Raw genomic sequence first — 21,050 nt, 5'->3', positions numbered from 1 at the left:
ATTTACTTGCCATTTTAACAAAGGCAATACCTTGTGGGGAAGTGATTAGGAAATGCACAGTAGATAAAAATCCTTGGATAAGATTAGTTAAGCAGACTCTTTCTCCTCTTTGTGGTAAGGGGAGAAGAGGAGCCTTTACAAATGGAAATTTATGCCTGATTTCAGGCAGAAAAGGGGAAAGCAAAGGACAATTCCTGTGTCTGCTGTTTCTGTTTCCCTCAACTCGAAATAATCCTTATGCCAAAGTAGTATATTTTGCTTTGGCATATCCTGACCTCCTTCATGTTTTTAAAAATAAAAATAAAAATAAAAGAGGGCCTCCCTGGTTAAGACGCAACCTATGAAGCAATCTGCAGCCTCTGCAGTATGAGTTCGATCCCAGGCCAGCCAGGGAGCAACCCACATGGCGCAGCAGACCTCTTCTGTCTCGCCTGCTGCTCCCTTCAGCAATGTACTTTGGTCAATCTGCCTGTTCTGTTCCCTACTCTGTCTCTGGTGAATCCTCTCTCTCTCTCTCTCTCTCTCTCTCTCTCTCTCTCTCTCTCTCTCTCACACACACACACACACACACACACACACACCACCCCCACTCCCACCCCCACGCTTCTGGCCTGTAACCCAGCTCTTGTATGCATAAGTAAATAAATCTTTAAAAAAAATAAAAATATAAGAATACCATTTAAAGGATAAAGGTGCAAGTTTTAGAATGAAGATATTTGCAATACACACACACACATGCATCAGAGGACTGGGTGAAATACGAAGAACTGATACAACGATAAGAAAAATTCAGATCAAACAATCAAATAAGGATATCAAAATAAGCTTACGAAAAGGTACTCAACCTATTCATTACCAGGGAAATACAAATTAAAACTAAAAGGCAAAAAATTATAAACTGATCAAAATGACTACAGCTAAAAAATCTGCCAACACTGAGTCTTAGCATGTGGAGCAATTCTGCTTCCAAACACTGCTGGTGGTGTTACAGGGCAGCCCCGTGAATGAGCTCAGGACATCCTTTCCCCCTAACAGTGGGACTGTGAACTGGAAAGCTATTCAACGGTATCTATAGAGCAGAACAAAAACTTCCACAGTGTACCAGGACTTCACTCCTAGGTAAATGCCTATCAAGAAGGTACACACACAGGTCCCAAAGGCACAGACAATAATATTCAAAGACACATTAGTTTTAACAGGCAAAATTCTATAACAAGTAAAACATGGAATATTCATACTGTTAGGGGGAAAGGATGTCCTGAGTTAATCCCATACAGGCTTTGTGGACCCCACCCCCACTCCAGACTAAAGCCATCAAGACATTGGGAAAGACAAATCCCATCACCACCAAAGGGAGGGTGGCTGGGACCTGAGGATGGAGTTGGGCAGCCAGGTTGGATATAAAAACCAAACACGTGGGCCTTGGGCTCTCTGGCTCGCGATCGCTCGCCTCCTGGCTTCTCGGCTCCTGGCTCGAGGCCAGCTCTCAGAGCGCCATTTTGGGATTCCTGATCGGCGGATCGGGTAGGACTCATTTAAAACTTTGTCTCCCACTTTTCTCCCAGAGCTGTACATTTCCTCATTTCCCCTTCCCTTGTAAATAAACCTTTTATTAACCTTTCACGTGTGCCTGCAGTAGAGCATTGATAAGTCCTTTTAAGCGCGCGGGTGAGAACCCACAGTCAGGCACCCCGTTTTGTATCGGGGTTGCTCTACAACAATACCATGGATTAGAAGAGGTGAGCAACTTTTTTTTTATGAGGGGCCAGACAGGAAATGTTAGGCTTTGAGGGCCATAAGGTCTTTGTGGAAGCAGCCACAGACAGTATGTCAGTGGGTGGGTGTGACTGAATTCCAACAAAATTTATTTGCAAAAACAGGCAGCCAGCCCACAGGTTGTAGCTTGTGTATTATACAGTCAGAATATCAATGAACCATAACTCATGGACAACATATATGAACCTCATAAACATAATGTTTAAGACAAAGACATCAGACACAAAAGAACAGTGATTCCATTCTCTCAAGTTCAAAAAAAGGCGCAACTACGTCGGGATAGTAGTACTTTTGAGTGTGTGTATTGTGGGCAGGGTGATGGAGACTGGTAGGGGCCAAAAGGGAATTCTGGGATTCTAGTAAAACTGAATTCACTGATTCAAGTGACAATTTCATGATTATGTTGAATTTGGGAAAATTCATCAAAATGTCCACTTATACTGCATTTGTCTTTACATGTGTTGCAACTGTATAAATGAGTAAAATATCTTGATTTTTATTATAAATTAACAACATAGTAACATAGTAATGTAAATGGCTACTTTCCTGTAACTCGTGTGCCCTCCAACACCCCAGCACCATGGCTTGCCCCTTACAAAGCACTGGCCAAAGATGCACTACTGCAGCATATTGTCGGCACTGCAGTGAAGATCAGGGAGTTTCAGGTAGGACTTTGGGAAATGTGTCTGATTAGGTAGACCACACCGAGTGGTTAGCGAAGAATGCAACACAGAGGAAGCAGAAAGCGACAGATGGGAGGACTAAGAGCTTGGCAGAAATAAGCCCCTACATTTGAACATAATCTGCTGAATAATCTATATAGACTAGAAAGTAACATAAGCAGCTTAAAAACACAATTTGGAAGGTCACCAAAATCGCCTTTTGAACAAAAGTGAAAAGTTGACTAGGGTTTTTTAAAGTCTGACAAAGGGATCTGTTTCCAGTACAATTTCGTACAATCTACAGATTAAGTAGAAAGAAAGTTTCACCTTACAAGTACGGAAGCAAACCTAAGAAATAATACAGTCTTCGCTTTCTAGGCCTGCTTATCAATTTCTATATCTCGATTTCACTCTATATCACATCGAAAACTGTAACTTCCCAGCAATCACAGTCCCTAGATCACCGGAGATGTGCCCGATCGCATCAGAGTAGGAAAGATTCAAGAGTACAAAATACCAGGGACAGTGACATCATGGACAAAACATGACAAGATTCACATTCTACTGCTAACAGCTTACATCATGAATGAAATGAAGATGATGGAGTAAAGAAAAAATAGTGAAAAGCACAGAAAGTCATTCACAGTACTATATTCACTGAATAACTGGTAAGTGCAAGTTACTGAACCAGATGCTGGAAATGCAAAGATAGAGTTACTGTCTTCAAGGAGTTCACAGGATAAAGCAGCTGACAAATCTATGCATCAACAATTTCAATTTCATGAAAGTTACATAACATTCACAAGTGCTGTGCAGTTACAGGTTAAGAGGGAAGAGCTAATGTGGGAGGAATGAGTGCAAAGAGGAGGGTAAGAAAGGAGTTTTCAGACACAGTGAGTGAGAGCTGAAAGGGGTTTTGAATGATTTACGTACAGGTGAACAGAAGCATCATCTAGGCATATGGAAAGAATGTGAAAGGAACAGAGGAAAGAATGAGTCGATCCTGTGTGAGGAGTTAAGGAGAAACTGAGGCAGCCAGAGCACGGTGCACAAGGGCGAACTAAGACTGCCAGGATGAGGGCTTGTCAGATACACTACTTTGAATAGTATCTTTCAGGAATGATGGAACCATTGGGGCAGGAACTGGGAGGAATAGAATGGAATACAAGGAGCAGAATGTGGCAAGTCTCTGACCTTTTTGTGTAGTTTTGATATGTTTCAGAAATTAAAAGTAATGGGCCTCCCCAGTGGCGCAGTGGTTGAGCGCTGGATTGCAAAGCTGCCCGCAGCCTCGGCACCACTGGTTCAGTCCCCGGCCACTGGGTGAGGGTCTCACATGGCGTGCAGATCCTGCCGTGCCCACTGCTCCCCTCAGCAGTGTACTTCATCAGTCTGCCTGTTCTGATCTCTGCTCTGGCTCTGGTGAATTCTCTCACCCTCCCCTGCTTCTGACTGTACCCAGTGCTTGTATAAATAAATAAACAAACAAACAAACAAACCAATAAATAAATAAATAAATAAATCTTAAAAAAATTAAAAGTAACAAAAATCAACCATCAATTGGAGAAACTCAAAATGAAACACAAACTAATAAATGAACTACATTACAAATGTATGACATAACCACACTTCATAGAAATAAAGAACTAACCTTAATCACCATGGATATTAGTGTCTTGACTAGATGCTATGAGACTAGAGACAAAACAAACATGGGAAACGGCTAGAATGAACTGGCCTTTTTGGGCAATAAAATTTAAAACACATTGTAATAGAGTATAATTAACAAGCTAAAGCAAATGTCTGCATATCCATATTGATAAAAATGAACACCTGTACTCCTGAATAAATGGGAGAGTAGGCCAAGCTCTTTTTGCAAGAGAATTTCAGTAAATAGATGTAGAAAGAATGATGGAAATCTACAATCATTTGGTCCAAACTACATGTTACAGAAGACAAATGAGATCAGCTAAAATCAAATCTTGATCCCAGATTGGCTCATGATCCAGACAAATGATATTGGGATAGCTGACAAAATATGAACATGGCCTGTAGATTAGTTAATAATGCTGCGTTAGGTAATAATGGTGGTGGCGTAAGGGGTTAAGTCTCAGTGGGCAGCCACTGCAGCACCAGTTTAATCCCTGGTCAGGGAGCTGACCCACATGGCGCAGCAAACCTCTCTGTCTCAGCGCTGCTCCCCTCAGCAAGTGTATTTCAGTAGATCTGCCTGTTCTGTTCCCCACTCTGTCTCTGGTGAATCCTCTCACTCAGCCCCTCCCTGTGTCAGCACCTCTGGCCTGTTCTCCAGCTCTCATATGCATAAATGAAATAAATAAATCTTTAAAAAAATTGCTGCATCAATGTTCATTTCCTGATTTTTAATAATTTTACTATAGTTACATAAGAGAAAGACAGGTGAAGCATATGTGGAAACTGACCTATTTCTGCCACTTTTTCTTAAGTATGAGATTATTCAAAACAAGGAGTGAAAAAAAAATGAAAAGGGAATAAAGGAATAAATGAGATAGTGTGAGTAATAATCATCTTAATCCAAACAGAGCTTCAGGCCTCTTTCTCTTTGTGCCAAATATTAAAGCTTGTAAACTCTGATTAAAAAAAAAAAAAGCTGGGCTTCCGCTGATGGCACGGGAGGTTGAGTGCAGCGCTGTGAAGCTGTTCGCAGCCTCTGCGGCGCTGGTTCGATCCCAGCCACTGGCAAGGGTCCCACATGGCGCAGCAGACCTCTCCTGTCTCTCCCACTGCTCCCCTCAGCAGCGTATTTCGTCAGCCTGCCTGTTCTGCTCCCCACTCTGTCTCCTGCGAATCCTCTCACGCTCCTACACATCTGGCCTGTACCCTGGTTCTTGTATAAATAAATAAATAAATCTTTAAAAAAAAAAGCTCATCTACACATATAGGTATAAAAGAGAATCTGAAAAATAATAAATATGAGATTGCATACAACCAAATAGAACTAGAAAGGAACCTGGCAGAAGGTATCTAGGATGCTTCCCAAACAGATAAAGAGATGCAACCACGAAAGAGAGATTAAGAGACAAGAATGATATAATCAATAGGTCTAATATCTACCTTTAAGAATTACCGTAAGACCATGATGAGAATCAATAGTGTAAATGACACTGATCCCTGAATCCAGATAGGCCAACAAAACAACCAGCAGGGGGAAAAATCAATATGCAGGGACATCCGGATGAAACTGCAGAACACTATATAAAAAGTAATCGTAACTATTACAGAGAGAAAAGTGAATTAGCTACAGCTGAATACCAGTTAAAACAAATGTTGATTTCTCAACAGCAACAATGGAAGCCAAGAGAGTGAGAGAGAGAGCTATTATCTTTAATGAACAAAGAGAGATAACTATTAACCTGGAATTCTATAGCTAGAGACAATTCCTTCTAGAATATTTAAGGTTCTGAGGCAGACAACCAAGAGCTTACTTTCAACTGACATACTCTTATAAAGGGGGAAGAACTGAAAGGCAAAAAAGAATGGTGATACCTTACAAAAGACAACAACCAAAATATAGGAATAACTAACAAATGATGTTAACTTCATTAATCATCAGAAATATACACATTACAATTACACAGTGTGGTACCACTACATACACTGTCATGGCAAAAGTAAAAGCCACATCACCAAGGATGTGGAACAAATGGGACTCCCTTACATCACTGGGGGGAGTATTAACTTCAGAGTTAACAGGTGAGACTGTATGGTACTATCAAGGAAAGTTGAATAAAGGTGCCTATGTTGCAACTCAGCAATTCAACTCCTATACATATGGCCAACATGGATATCCGTGGGACAATAGATGTAGTGCAGTTTATAATAGTACCAAATTGGAAACAACCCCAATGTGTCTTCATTAACAGAAATTTAAAATAACTGATAAATTCAATACTGTGGGATGCAGTACTGATAAAAACCAACAGACTATTGCTACAGACAACAATGCCAGTTAATGTCATAACTCTTAATGCTGACAGAAAATAGTCATAAACAAAAACATGTAATATTAAACTCCATTTACATGAAGCGCAAACTCAGACAAAACTACAAGTTGACAATCTAACAAGATGTTAAAACAGGGGCTCCTAGGATAAGACCTTTGATATCTTGATCTAGGTGTTGGGTACTACATAAACGAGTTCAACTTTTGAAATTTACTGACCTGCACACTTTAAACTGTGTTCCTTTCTATATGTATGTCATACTTCAACACAAATTTATTTAGAAATAGAATGCCTGAGGAATAAACATATTGGCAGGAATATCACAGAAAGGATGGTGTGTCCTTCCCATTGCATCCCATAAGGTAACTTGCAATTCTGACTTGTATTACTGATAACACTTACATAGATTAATAGATTATGGTGGTATCTTTGTCTATTGTAGTAGCTCTTGCTCCTTTTAAGTATTTCTTGGGAGGTACTTGGGAGCTATGTAAAGATAGTGTGCTTCATCAAGGTTTTAATCAATCCATTCATTCTTATTCATTCATCTATTCATTGATTCACTGAGTAAAATTACTATCATTATTTTTTACTATAGATCAGATTTATTAGTCAGTTGAAAACCCCCTCAAGATGGCTTCTAGGTCACTGTGACATGACTTCATTCTTTGAACTTTTCATTTACTTTCTGAATTAGATGTTTTAGTCTCATTTTATACGTTCTTATCCTGAAATCAGCTAAGGAGTCCTGGTTCCTTTTATTAGAGAGTGATATTTAGAAATCAAGGTCCAGGTAACTAGATGTGTTCACTGCTTACACATGTAGAAATGTATGCATACACTGACATTTATAGCCATAGAACTTTTCAAGAACTCAGCAAGGTTATTACATATAAAGCTTACTAGAAAAGTTAAAGGTCTGAGAAGAATCAAGACATTCCATAAGATGACAGTAGTGAAGAAGCGGTTCCATCAACAATCAACTATGACACAGCAGAAATTGTAGACTGATGTAGAAAAGTTGAATTGTTTCATATTGGTACTTGCACATATGTTTATCCATGTGGACAAAAATTAAACTGAATCCCTATTCCATTCTCTAGATAAAAGTCAACTCCAATTTAATCAAAGACTTGTATGTCTTTAGTGAGGTAAGATTATAAAACTTTAGTAGACTGCTAAAGTATATTTTATTTTATGGCCACAGAATAGGTTAATAGCATTAAAAATAATAATAATAAAATCATTCTGCATTAAAGTTAAAAATTTCTGTTCATTAAAAGACACAATAAAGAAAATAAAAGGATGGGCCACAAATTAGAAAATATATCCAGCAAAATATAAGGATCTAGAATACATCTTATAAATTTGTAAGAAAAACAATCCAAGAGAAAAATGGACAAATGTCATTTTAAAAAAAGTTATGATGCAAGTTCCTTAAATACTTAAAATAATGCTTAGTTTTTTAGTAATTAGGAAAATACAAATAAAATGCACCTTTACACAATGACCAGCTTAACTAAATCTAAAAAAGTCAGATAATGTCAAGTATGTGGCAAAGATGTGGAGCAATGGAAATATTCAAACTCTGGTAGGGCTTGTCCATTGTACAATCACTTTGGAAAACAATCAAGCTAGAGCATATCCTACCAACTTCACTCCTGAATTTATGGCCATCAGGAGAAATGTCACACAGAAATAATTACAATTGTTCATAACCATAGAAAACTGCAAACAAACCAAATCTCATCAGTAAAATAGGAAAAGAAAATGTGGTCTGGGTTACAGCAAAATCAAACTCTTAAACTGAATGCATCCCTGTGGAAAAACATTCAAGGAGACAATGTCCTTAAGTACCTTTTCAGGAAGATTTTGTAAAGATTAGATTACAAGCTTGCTGAAGGCTGAGTCAATACCACTTAACAGTCATTAAAAGCTTCCTACAGTTCTGTGCACAGAATGGTAGAAGCTTCCAAAACACAAATAATTAAGTCCTCCAAGAGCTAATAGCATCATATCCCGTAGCTCTGAACACCACACTGAGCCCTGGCAAAGGCAGGACTAAAGGCAACAAACAAACAAAAAAACTGTTACTTTTAAAAGAGGGTACTTAGTATTCACATAATCTAATGAAAACACTTGAGAGGCACCACTGACATTAAAAAAGAAAAACCAAAAAATCTGTTATTTTATTAAGTGGTTATAAGGACAGATGAGACTGCTTCTCATAGATAATCAGACTATCAAGTCATTAAAACACATAAATATTAGATAGCTTTCCACCAAAAAAGTTAAAAAGCTTTTCAAGTCAAAACAACTGGATTAAAAAACTAAAACACACCACACAAATGAGCAGAATCGCACATAGTGGTATCCATTATCCTCTAGTGGTAAGCTACAATGGTAGCCACCTGCTAAACAGACCGAGGTACAATGAGGCACACTCAGGAGGCTCATAACCAATCAAAAAGCAAAAGCAAATAGAACCTCAAAGCAAAAACCTTTACACCATACTAAGTTAACAAACTTCAACAATTTGTTAAAGTCAATAAGCTATGTATTCAAATTTGGCAAAGATAAAATATTTTTCTTGATTTTTAAATGTTATACAATAATGTGCAGGGTTTAGAATATTATGGTCTGCACTGTATATGGGCGGGAATATGTACAAAATCATTAAAACATATGGTAAGTTACATCAAGTGATGATTCTAGCTAATTTAGTTCTAATCCGCTTTGTTTGCTTTCTAACAATACTATTTTAAAAAGAGCAACTCCACAGCCCATAGAAGAGATTTCTATTTTAAGCAGAGGTGACAATCTTTACATATGTAAAAAGCTATTATACAGGTTAACAGAAGAAATGAATTGCAATGGAATACACTAGAGATATGTTAGGGGAAACCATTAGCTTTCATTCTCAAGGGTATGTGCAGAGGGTATCCGTTTAACAGTCTTTGAATTTATTAAGCCATAATTTTGCTACACGAATTCTTCATTTTTCCCTTCTGCGCACACTGAATAATCAGAAGGCAATGTTTGCTTTCCTCTCTACGGTAACAACTGTGCATTTGGCCTGAATTCTAAATAACCAGGTTCTTTATGAAAATTTTGAAATTCAGCCAATATACAGATCTTTCCACTAAAAATAAGCATGGGGAAAACAGGCTCAAATCGTAACTGTCATATTTAACTACTCAAAATGGGGGAGAACAGTTTTCTCAGACAAGTTGGGTAAACACACAGAAACCTCATCATAACCATATATGCTCTACTGTAACTAAAAACAAAATTATTACAAATCTAACATATGACTATTCAATTGGATGTTTGATGATATCAGCATCTATGGCTTAAAATCTATCGATACACTATTTAATCACACCTTTCTACACTGGGTAAACCTACACTAGGTTAGATATGATGGTTTAATATGTTAACTTGGCTAGAATGTAGTATTCACTTATTTAGCCAAACTCTTATCTATGTGTTGTAGTGAAGGTGTTTCATAAATGTCATTAACAGTTACAATCAGCCACTCTAATTAAAGGAGATTACCCTCCATAATGTGGGTGGGCCTCATCCAATCAATTGAAGGCTTCAATCTCAAAGACTGAGGTTTTCTAAAGAAAGAATTCAGTCTCAGGATTTTAGCAACAGTGTTCCCAGCCTGCCATACTTCTTTTGGACTTCCCAGCCCATACAAGTGTATAGGTCAATTTCTCAAGTAAATCTCACACACTAACACATGCATGTGCATAAGCGTTTGTGTTTATTCCTACTGATTCTGTTTGTGTAGAAAACCCTGAGTGATTTACTAGGCAAAATGAAGTTTCAAGCTTCATGAAGTTGAAGTTATACATGGGAAAAAAAATGGCACTAGCTTTAATTTTATTCAACTCACCTGGGGAATCACTAACCTATCAAAAGACCACTCCTACTGACAGAAAGACTCCCCTACTAACTAACAGGAAAAAAGACTGTGAGAATGGGGGCGGGAGTGGGAAATGCTGGTACAAGAACAAGGGATAGTTCCAACTGGGGGTCTAGAGAACAGGGAGGGCTAAAAGAAAACTGGGAAAAGCAAATAGAGAATGCAGAACTGAGTGGTACTGCATGCTCATTTCAAAGTTAGGCCTTGGATTAAACTACTAAACTACAGGCTTCCCTAGTAACAATAGAATTTCCCAGGTAAATGACAGGGTAAAAACATTTTAAGGAGGGAAAATAGGTAGTTTTGGTTAAAGTGAGGGTGTTGAAAAGTGAAGTATGAAGAGTGTCTCAGTACTCACAGCGGTTTGCTGCTGGACTCTGCAACCTGGACCCCAACCCCAGTGGACCACCTGGGTTCGGTCCTCTATCTTCTCCCTCACGCTTCTTTCCCTCTGCCTATAAACATGTTCAAAGGTCCCCTAATTCATAAAGACCTTTTCCCCCCAGATCCCTCTCCAGAATACAGAGGTAATAAGGTAAAAGGGGTTAATGATGATTTTAAAGTTCCTAGTCCTAACTGGGTGGATGCTTGTCCTATTAGATGAGCAAATGAAGTCAAAGACTGGGGAGTACTTGATGAGAACATATAAAACTTAAACGGCCTTTACAGGAAGAGATTTTAAACTAAGAGGTTACATATTGAACTTGAATCATGGCCTATTTTCTTTGGCCCACACATTCTTTCAAAAATTCAACCCATTTTTTAATTTGGGGTATTTAACATGCAAACCTTAATTCACAGTTTCTCTTGAAAAACTGGGAGCTCTGGTAATTTTGGGCCCATAATCCCAAATAGCTATCATGGCCAGAGTCCAACAAGATGCCTGGAGCCAGCACTCTTCCCTCATCCCCAGTACTGTCTTCCTGATGCTGAGTCTATGTCACCCCACTTACCCCACTGTTTTTCTTAATGTAGAAAAGTATTTTTCTTACCCTAGGCCTTCTTTTGCTCATTTCATTGTTGGCCAGACTCACAAGCTTGTAAATGGGCTGTAGAATGACAGAGTACAGAATGGAGATGAAAATGGGGTTTCTGACTGTAGGAGAAGCTAGGGGTGCATTTGTGGTTTTAAGGTGGGTCTGAAATAGGTTAAACTGGAAGGAGGTTGAGCTCTTGGGAGAAGATTGTTCACACTGGGAAGCAGCAACTATGAATATAATTCAAGTCAGCAAAAGAATGGTAAGAGTATATGAAAGCCAAGGTCAAGGGAGCAAAAGGTGTAAGAAAATTAAAAAATAAATTAAACTGATGGTGCACAGATTACAGCAAAAATTCTTTCAGTTGTGAGACATGTGATATAAAGATGAGAGTCCACTGTAATTAAACAACAAGAAAGTCAGTCTACACTACCCATGAAACTGTTGTAGTTAATACAGAGAGATGTTTCTCTTAATTGCTGTCAACATAAACATTATACCAAACTCCTGAAAGCCATTTTTTATTGACCAGAATAGTATATGATATCCAAGTTAGCTAAATTTCATCTTACATGTTGAAAAGCATTTTCAAATAAAAAGCCAAGACAGGAAAAAATATTAGGCACAATTCAACAACAAAATTTTTTTCAAATTATTGTAAGAAAATAATATATATTATCATAGTAACAAAACTGTGAGTCAACAAAAGGGAAAAATTACCAGGCTTGCTTTCCTCCAAATTTCTATGGAACAAGGATAGGAAAAGAGTCCACTTAACATGAGAAGATTTCCAAGAACTTAAAGCATCACACTGTGAATTAGTAGCAACACATCTGTGAATGAGATTTAAAAAGAAGGTATTTAGAAATTCTACAACCAAAGATAGATTTCCTCATTGCATTTTTATACTAGATTGATATAGATAAATGGGATATCAAATATAGACAGAACTCACAAGGAAATAGACAATGTATATAGAGATGGATAGAACTCATAAGGAAATATAAACTGTATATTAAATATATGTTGAAATTATCACCCACATTAATAATCAAGAAATATTAAAGCAAAACCTAGAACTATTACCAGTCATAATTTCTACATTTATAACAAATTAGCAAAATAATGTTTGTACCCTTGATACTAGTCTGAATTAAAACAGGTTGTAGACCTATAAATTAGAATAGCACCTTTGTTTTCTTGTTTTTGGTTTGCTCTGTTTTTCTATATTGTCATGTAACACTATGTAAATTTAAGGTATATATCATACTATCTGACACATGTATATTTTTAAATGATTGCTTTTTTTTTAACAATCCTTATCACATTACATAATTACAGTAAGTTTATTGCCTATACTCATTATACTATGCACTAGATCGTTATGATTATTTACTATTTGTTGTACATATGCACCCTTAAACAACATGTATTACATCTCCCCACTCGCCTACCCTGGTAAACACCATTTTATTCTGCTTTTTACAAGTTTGACTTTTTCAGATTTCACATATGTGTAATATCATACTGTACTTGTCTTTATCTAACTTATCTCATGTAGCATTAAGTGTTCAAGGTCTATCCATGTCATTGCAAATGGCCAACTAATAACACCATATTTACCACAACATTATTCACAAGAGTAAAGATATGGAAAAAGATGCCCAACAGATGAGTTAAAAAATATGTAGTATATATGTAAATGGGATTGTACCTCTAAAAGTAGGCAATGTTTAAAAAAAATGCTCAAAACCCTTGTAATCAATGGCATTCCCAGAAATGGATCTTATGTAAATAATACAACAGAAGCAAAAGGTTATGTGAATAATATACTCTGCTACAATGCTTTTTAAACAAACAGATAAAGAATCTGGAATCATGCCAATCATCCAACAACAGAAATGTTATCTAGAAAATTATGGTGCATCAACACTAAATAATTCACTTTCCTTTAATGTGACAATAATGAAGACTGCAAGGAAACCTGGAAAAATAATTGCTATCATGTGAAGATAGAAAATTAAATAATATCACTTTCAGGATTATAACCAGTTTTTAAAAAATTTAGAATGTGTTTGCATATGATCAAGTCAACCAAGGAAGTAGAAATAATAATATGCCAGAGTGATAAGGCTAGGAACATTTTTTCACTTTTCAATATTATTTTACTAATAAGTAAGAAGAAAATCTGGTATCACAGGATTATAAAATTGGCACCGAGACAAAAACAGTAGCCACAGAGCCAAGGAGATAGAACTAGGGAGAGCTGAATCTAAGAGAGTAGTAAAGGTGAGTTTTAACAAGTGAACTAAAAGAGGTTACCAGCTTGCAAAAATCAGGCTACCCGGGACTTCAGAGTGAGCAGTTTCAGCAAATGCTGTCATAAATGTTATACAGAGAGTGAGCAGTTTCAGCAAATGCTGTCATAAATGTTATGCAGAGAACTGATGAGTAAATAACTAAGAAAAAGATAACCTCATGCCATTTGCAGCAACATGGATGGAGCTGAAAGGGATCATGCCAGAAAGAAATAAGAAATAAGCCAGAAAGAAAAAGAAAAATGCCGGATGGTCTCACTCATAGCAGGAATTTAGAAAGCCTAAACAAGGGATCAGGAAAAAGACTACAATAAAGTAAAAATCAAAACCAACAAGCAACTATAAACCAGAGACACTGCGCGGCCGGGGGGCGGTGGGGGGGGGTATAGAAAGGAGTAGGAGCAAAACAAGGGTGGTGGGAATTTTATGGGGACTATAACCAAGATGAAAATGCATACACTGTGAAAAAATGAAAAAAAAAATTGATATGAAAAATATATAAAATAAAAATAAATAAATAAATCTAAAAAAAAAAATAACTAAGGTAAGGAAGTATCTGTGCGATACCTACCTGCTGAGAAAGAAATGGGTGGTAATATGGAGGAGAAAAGAAAGGAGTTTGGGGAAAGAGTCAGATCTATAAGTTTTATAGGGTATAAACTAGAAGTAGAGTGAGTAATCACAGAAGAGGGTAACTGAAAATTCAGAGAAGGAGACTATGAACCAGAGACATTCTATGAGGGGTGGGGGGCAGGGAGGGGAGGGATTGGGGTCAAAATAAGGGGGTTGCAATTGTATGGGGAATATAAAAATAAAATTTATTAAAAAAAATAAAAATAAATAAAAGACTGTGTTGTTGTTGTTTACTAAATAATACATGAAATAAAGACATGTCTTAGAATTGAACATCTTAAATTCAATAAAATGTGGTATCTGTGTCCTGACAAACTACTCCCTCATGTTACTACATAACCACAACAGAAAAGAACTTAGCATATGAGATTTTAAACTACTTTTATTTATAAATATGAAAAAGTGTGAACATTTCACCAGGCAAATTTCTGATTCTTTAATTAAATGATCTGCGTGATGAAAGTGATTCAAAGTTTACTTATGTTCATAAATGTAAATTATACATATACACTCAGTTGACTTGCTTCTCTGAATAGTTGTAACCATTTTACAGCACAAGAATAGTGACAGTTAAGGAAAAAGGACAACTAAAACAGCATATTTTAAATTTAAACATTATATACTTTACAACACTTTCCTATTGAACAAAAATCAAAGGCAAGAACATTTTCATTTAAAAAATTAAAATGGACTATTAGTAATGGAATACTAATTAATGAACTGTAAGGGCAATTTTAATACATGTTCATATCTTTACAACTTTTTTGTAAATCAAAAATAATTTGCAAATAAAGTTTTAACCTCAACATGGGTTACCTGGAAAGATAGAAGTTTAAAGAAAAATACTTGATGAACCATTACAGCATCAGCATCTTTGACAATGACCATAATCACAGCAATTAGCCACTCCAAAATGGCATGCACTACAAATTTTTTGTTTTACCAATAAGGAGACCAATTTTCCAGGCAATAAACTTATTATAGCCCTGCCAATACTATTGGGAACACACAAGAAAATCTAATCAATGAAATCAGCATTTCAAAATGTTTTCTTCAGCATAATGAACTTACATTTGGTCAGTGATTTACTTATAACACATTTAAAACACTGATTTACCATCAAAGCCAAAACAGGTGCCATGCCAAAAAAATTCCTTCATGATCTCCTAATTACATAACTTCATAATTACAAAGTACCCTCACAAATATTACTCTTATGATAAAATGAGCTATGCTATTAAAAATAACAGATCCAGATCTCCCAATTTTTTTAAAATATTATCTACACAGCTGGAGGCTAAATTCAGACAAGGTTCCTTACATTGCTGTATTAAGCACATTTTTCTTCAATGAAGGTCAGAGGAATGAAGGCCACAAAATTTTAAGACCATAAACTAGGATACGTGTTGTTACATCATCATCATCATCATCATCATGCAAGAAACTGTAATTTATTTTGTGTAATATCAGTGAAAAAGGAAAGAGCAGAATTCTAAACCCCCAGGATGTTATCACTATCTTTTATAAAATGAGAAAATAATTGACATTTTCTAATTATTTAATATAAGCAATGTATTACGTTAGGAAAAATAAAGAAACAGTCCCTGACTTCAAGAAACTTAAAGTACACAGGGGAAAGAAATATAAAGAACTTTAACATGTGGCAGAATATGGTAAAAGCTAGAGAATTTTATGAGAACACAAGGATGGTAAAAATCTTATTACTAATACCATAATTACATTTACATTATTGCAAGCTAAAAATATTCTTTCTGGACTAATAAGATCACTAAGACTAAGACTTTCTACTATCTTATTTTAGTTCTCCATTTAAAAATTTGTAAAATTTTGGGGGGCCTTACTGTTGATGCAAGGGGATAAGCACCACTATGAAGCAATCCGCAGCCTCTGCAGCACAAGCTCAATCCCCAGCAGGCCAGGGAGAAACCCACATGGCGCAGCAGACCTCTACTGTCTCACCCACTGCTCCCCTCAGCAGTGTATTTCAGTTAGTCTGCCTGTTCTGTTCCCCACTCTGTCTCTAGTGAATCCTCTCACTCCCTGCATCTCTGGCCTGTACCCCAGCTCTTGTATGCATAAATAAATAAATCTTTTAAATAAATAAATATTTGTAAAATTTTAAGATTTTCAAATTTAATAAACCCATTATATCTTATTTCTAACCTAACAGCAAAGAAATTTTTTTTGTAGTCCTTTAAAATATTCAGATTTCACAAAGGTCCTTATAACAGTAAAACTGAAACAGTCAAATAAAAACAAGTTAAAAGATTTTAAGAACAATTCTGGCTAATAAGAAAAATGCAAATTACTTATTAGCATTTCAGGATATGCAGAAGGAAAAAGTTAGACTCGATAGATTTTTTTAAGCAAACTTTTATAAAAATTGAAATAAAAAAATTGAAATAAATGTAGAAGTATGCAAAGTCTAAGTGTACACCTTTAAGAATTTGCACACATATAGTAAATCCACCTATATAACTACAGCCCAATCAAGAAACAGCCAAATCAGCACCTGATCCCCACAGCTCCCCAGTGACTTCCAAACCAGCAACTATTATGACTTCAAATCTGACTCAGTATCACAGGTTGGGCCTGCTGGCTTTTGAACTGATCATTTTACAACACAGGAAACGTATGAAGTTGGAAATTATTTAAGAGTCATATCATATGCTACCTTCTTTCCCTCAGCACTGAGTCTCATCTCAAAGGAAGCAGTAGTGCTATTATATGGACATAGCACCATGCATTTCTCCATTTACTACTGAATACTGAAGATCATTTTACTTTTTTTTCTAGTTTGGCATCAGTACCAATGATACTGCTATGAACGCTTCTGGACATACTCTTTGGAGCACTTATGTGTATGTGTCTGTTGGATCTGTAAACTCCTGGGGGTTGGAGTGATGAATCAAAGTTTGCACCAATTTACACTCCTACTAGCAGTGCCTATGAGTTCTAACCCCTCCTCACTTGGAACAATCAGTCTTCTTCAGTTGTCATCCTAGTGAGAACACAATGGTATTATCATTATGGTTTAATTTATAGTTCCTTTATAGGAAACGAGTTTTGAGAACCTAATAAAAGTCTTATTGGCCAACTGAGACATTATGTGGACTGCGTATTCAAGCCTTTAATTCTTTGGCCAGGAGAGGGTGAGAAGAATGGAGTGTTTGACTTTTGCTGACTTACAGTTTTTTGTATACTGGATGTGAGTCCTGAGAGAGAGAGACAAAGAGAGAAAAATGGGGGAGGGAGGAGGCAAGTATCTCCTCCCACTATGTGAAGTGCCTTTTTAGTCTTAAAAATGTTTTTGATAATGCTCTTAATTTCAATGTAGTTTATACAAATTATTTCAATTTCTTATAAAGTAAAGGGCATTTTATCAATAGTATGAAATGCACGGAACCTGGATCCCTTTTTCTGGTGAGGTGCATCTCATGTTAATGACTTCTGCCCTTGTCAGAAACATTTTAAATTTCTACTCCCACTCAAAGCAATGGTTCTTAAATTGAGATTTTGCTTGAATATTATGAAGAAATTTGGGAATCTAAGTATATCTGATTTTTAAAAAGGGATCCAAAAGACAAATTGCATTCCTGAATATCCTGAATAATCCTGAATTACATTCCTGAATAACTAAAATTAGGGTGCTAAATATTTAATAAACCAACAACCTTTTCCTGATACCGTGGCTTTATTTCTAGTAATGTAGATGGAATCACTTCTTACTTCATATCCTAAAATGAGAACCAAAAGTAACTAAGGAAAATAAAGTTGTCAAAGTGATCATTTAAAATTAGATATCTGCATAACAAATTATCATATATAGTAGAACTGCATTTCTTAACAAGAACTTACTTGACAGTATGAGGCATGCAAAGCACCAAAGTACTTTATAGACTTAAATAAGAAAGTGATCAAAATTATACAAAAGAGTGGACACTGTGCTTATATAAAAAACATACATAGGAACAGTTTTCTATTTTTGCAATCCTTGTACTACACTACCATGCCATGAATCAAATTTTATTTATAATAAATGCAACAAAATGACATGATAAATATAGGAAAGAATCAACTCTGTAACCCATGATTTAAACATTTCATTTATGAGCAAAGACTTGAAGAATACAATTTTCCTTCTCACTTTTTAGGTTTTAATAATAATTCACATAGGCTCTATCACTTCAAGCAAAGCGCTTACATATATTCTAATTTTCAAAAACAGACTTTCAACAAAAACATGTCACACAACATCATCAAAAACTGACATAAGCCTTGTAAAGAAGAGTTTATGAAACATCAACCCAGGGTTTCGCAGCAAAAACTAAAAAGCAGCTATCTCATGCTCTCCTGGCTAGTGATGAACAGCACTATTTAACTCACCAGCAAAGCTCTATTAGACCACCTCTACTTACCCCGAATAACCAAGAAAAAGGAAAGACAAATAACCAAGAAAAAGGAAAGAAGCAATAAGACTTGGTAAAGAAAATGCATTAAAAAAACAGAAACAGGCCAGAGGCACGGGGCGGGGGGTAGGGGTGGGGGTAGGGGGTCAGGGATGAGAGAATTCACCAGAGGGAGCGGGGAGCAGAACAGGAAGATGGACCGAAGACAATGACCTGTACCCCTGTTCTTGTATAAATAAATACTTTAAAAAAAAAAACCTATTACAATGAACGCAGGTCTGTCCAGCTGCCTCCACATTACTTTTGAAAAACAGAATATCTATTGCAAGGCATGCTCTTTATTCAGTCTATAAATAATGCGTGGTGCATGTACAGCTTCACATTCACAGACCTTCCCATCAATTTTATGGTTCCACTTCGAGAAACTCTAAAATAGATGTTACAGAGTGGAGGCATTTTACTTAAGCGCTCTTGCAGCATTTACTGAGAGGCACTTCACTATTCCTTCTCAAACACACTTCTAATAGACTTATTCATGACCGTTTCATAAAAGCTATAAACCATAAAGGGACTGGAAAGTGGGGCTGCAGCCAGAACCAGGCCACCAACAGCAGAAAAAGAGAGACATCAGCAGCCTCACACAACTCAACAGTCCTTGACAGCTTCCCTGTAATTCCAAAGCCATATAATAATTATAGGTCATCACAATGACCTCCATTATCAAGAAAAGATCATATTCAGTGTGCTTAAAGCAATTTTTCAGAAATGGTTAACACAGAAAAATTGAAGCTCAAAGCAGGCACTTCACCAAAGAGAACACGAGGATGGTAAATACATGAAAGATGTTTAAAGACATTAGCTATTAAGGAAAGGCAAGCTGACATCCTAACTGCAAAATACCCCTGAGAACACCAAAGTGAGAAACACTGGCGATACCAGGTGGGGACCAGTAGCAGAAGCAAGAAGCCTTCTCACACATTGCTGAAGGGAATGCAAATTGATGCGGGCGCTCTTGAAAATGTTTGGCAGTTTCTTATAAAGTTAGACATACACTTGCCCTACAACACAGCATATCTATCTAAAAGAAATACTTACATTAACAGAAGAACCTGAACACAAATGTTTATAGCAGCTCTACTCATAATCACCCAAGCTGGAAACAACCCAACTGTTCTTCAGTGGGTGATGTATCAACAAACTGCTACATGCACAAGGAGCACTCAGCAATAAAACATCAAAGTGCTGACAGGAGCAACTACTAGGATGAATCTCAAAGGCACACTAAGTGAAGGGGGTCAGTCTCAGAAGGTTAAATACCATATGACTCTGCTTATACGACATTCTAATTCATTCACTTAAATGACATTCTCAAAAGGACAAACCATAGGAATGAAGTAAAGGTTCTGTGGTTGCCAGGGATGTGGGTGAGAGGCGGCGTGATGATAGGGACAGCATGAGGGAGTTTGGGAGCTCTATAAAACTGTTCTAAATTCTGCTTATGGTGGAAGTTTACAAATCTATAAATGCATTAAAATTAACAGAAATGTACACGTGCAGGATAGTTTAAAACTATGATAATTTTAAGAGTTCTCCTTTTACCTTAACTCATTCTCACGGCTATAAATAAAATTTTATGATAATGTGGAAGGTTTGAAAAAATAAGTAAAGCTTTACATTGTAACACTTACACTGACAAACACAGCCTTCCAAGGCAGACAAGCATACCACAAAGAGAGAGCATGCACCAGAAGAGAACTGGTGAAGCTACACTATTAGACAAAAATACTACTGGAGAAAAAGAGGAACAGTTTAAATATAAAAGGGATGATCAATCAGGGAGACTAAACATTATGAATATATATGCAAGTTTAGTTTACAACAAAGCCCCAAAACAAATGAAACATAAATGGACAAAAATGAAAGGAAGAGACAACCCAACAATAAATGGAGACTTCAAACCCCACTCCAAATTGGGCCTCCCTGGTGGTGCATGGGTTGAAGACACATGCAACATGAGTTCGGGCCCCAGCCAGGGAGTTAACCCATATGGCACAGCAGACCTCTCCTGTCTCACATGCTGCTCCCCTCAGCAGTTGTATTTCAGTAGATCTGCCTGTTCTACTCCCCACTCTGTCTCTGGTGAATCCTCTCACCGCCTGCACCTCTGGTCTACACCCCTGTTCTTATATGCATAACTAAATAAATCTTTAAAAAAAAAACACTAGCACTTTAAATAATTGATAGAACAACTGAAGGAAAAATGAGCAAGGACATAAATTATTGGCATAGCACTGTTTACCATATTGACCCACTGACACCCATCCAAGAATAAGACAC

The 21,050-nt window shown here is 36.7% G+C and overlaps 1 protein-coding gene across 10 annotated transcripts in view; it reads right to left on the bottom strand.

Annotated features, from left to right (window-relative positions):
* Nucleotides 1-21,050, bottom strand: part of SIPA1L1 (signal induced proliferation associated 1 like 1) — a 517,634-nt gene that overhangs the window by 363,401 nt on the left and 133,183 nt on the right. For 7 of the 10 annotated variants that reach the window (XM_054691354.1, XM_054691347.1, XM_037503618.2 and 4 more), the window contains exon 3: nt 12,053-12,165. The exons of the other annotated variants lie outside the window; for them this stretch is intronic. The gene's annotated coding sequence lies outside the window, so the exon portion shown is untranslated. The remainder of the gene's footprint in view (nt 1-12,052; nt 12,166-21,050) is intronic. 10 annotated transcript variants of the gene reach the window in all.

This window comes from Talpa occidentalis, unplaced genomic scaffold, assembly GCF_014898055.3.
Source record: "Talpa occidentalis isolate TD23 unplaced genomic scaffold, MPIMG_talOcc4v2.1 talOcc4.11, whole genome shotgun sequence".
NCBI lineage: Eukaryota > Metazoa > Chordata > Mammalia > Eulipotyphla > Talpidae > Talpa > Talpa occidentalis.
Note: the sequence above shows the minus strand (reverse complement) of the source record. Positions and strands in the feature narration are given on the sequence as shown.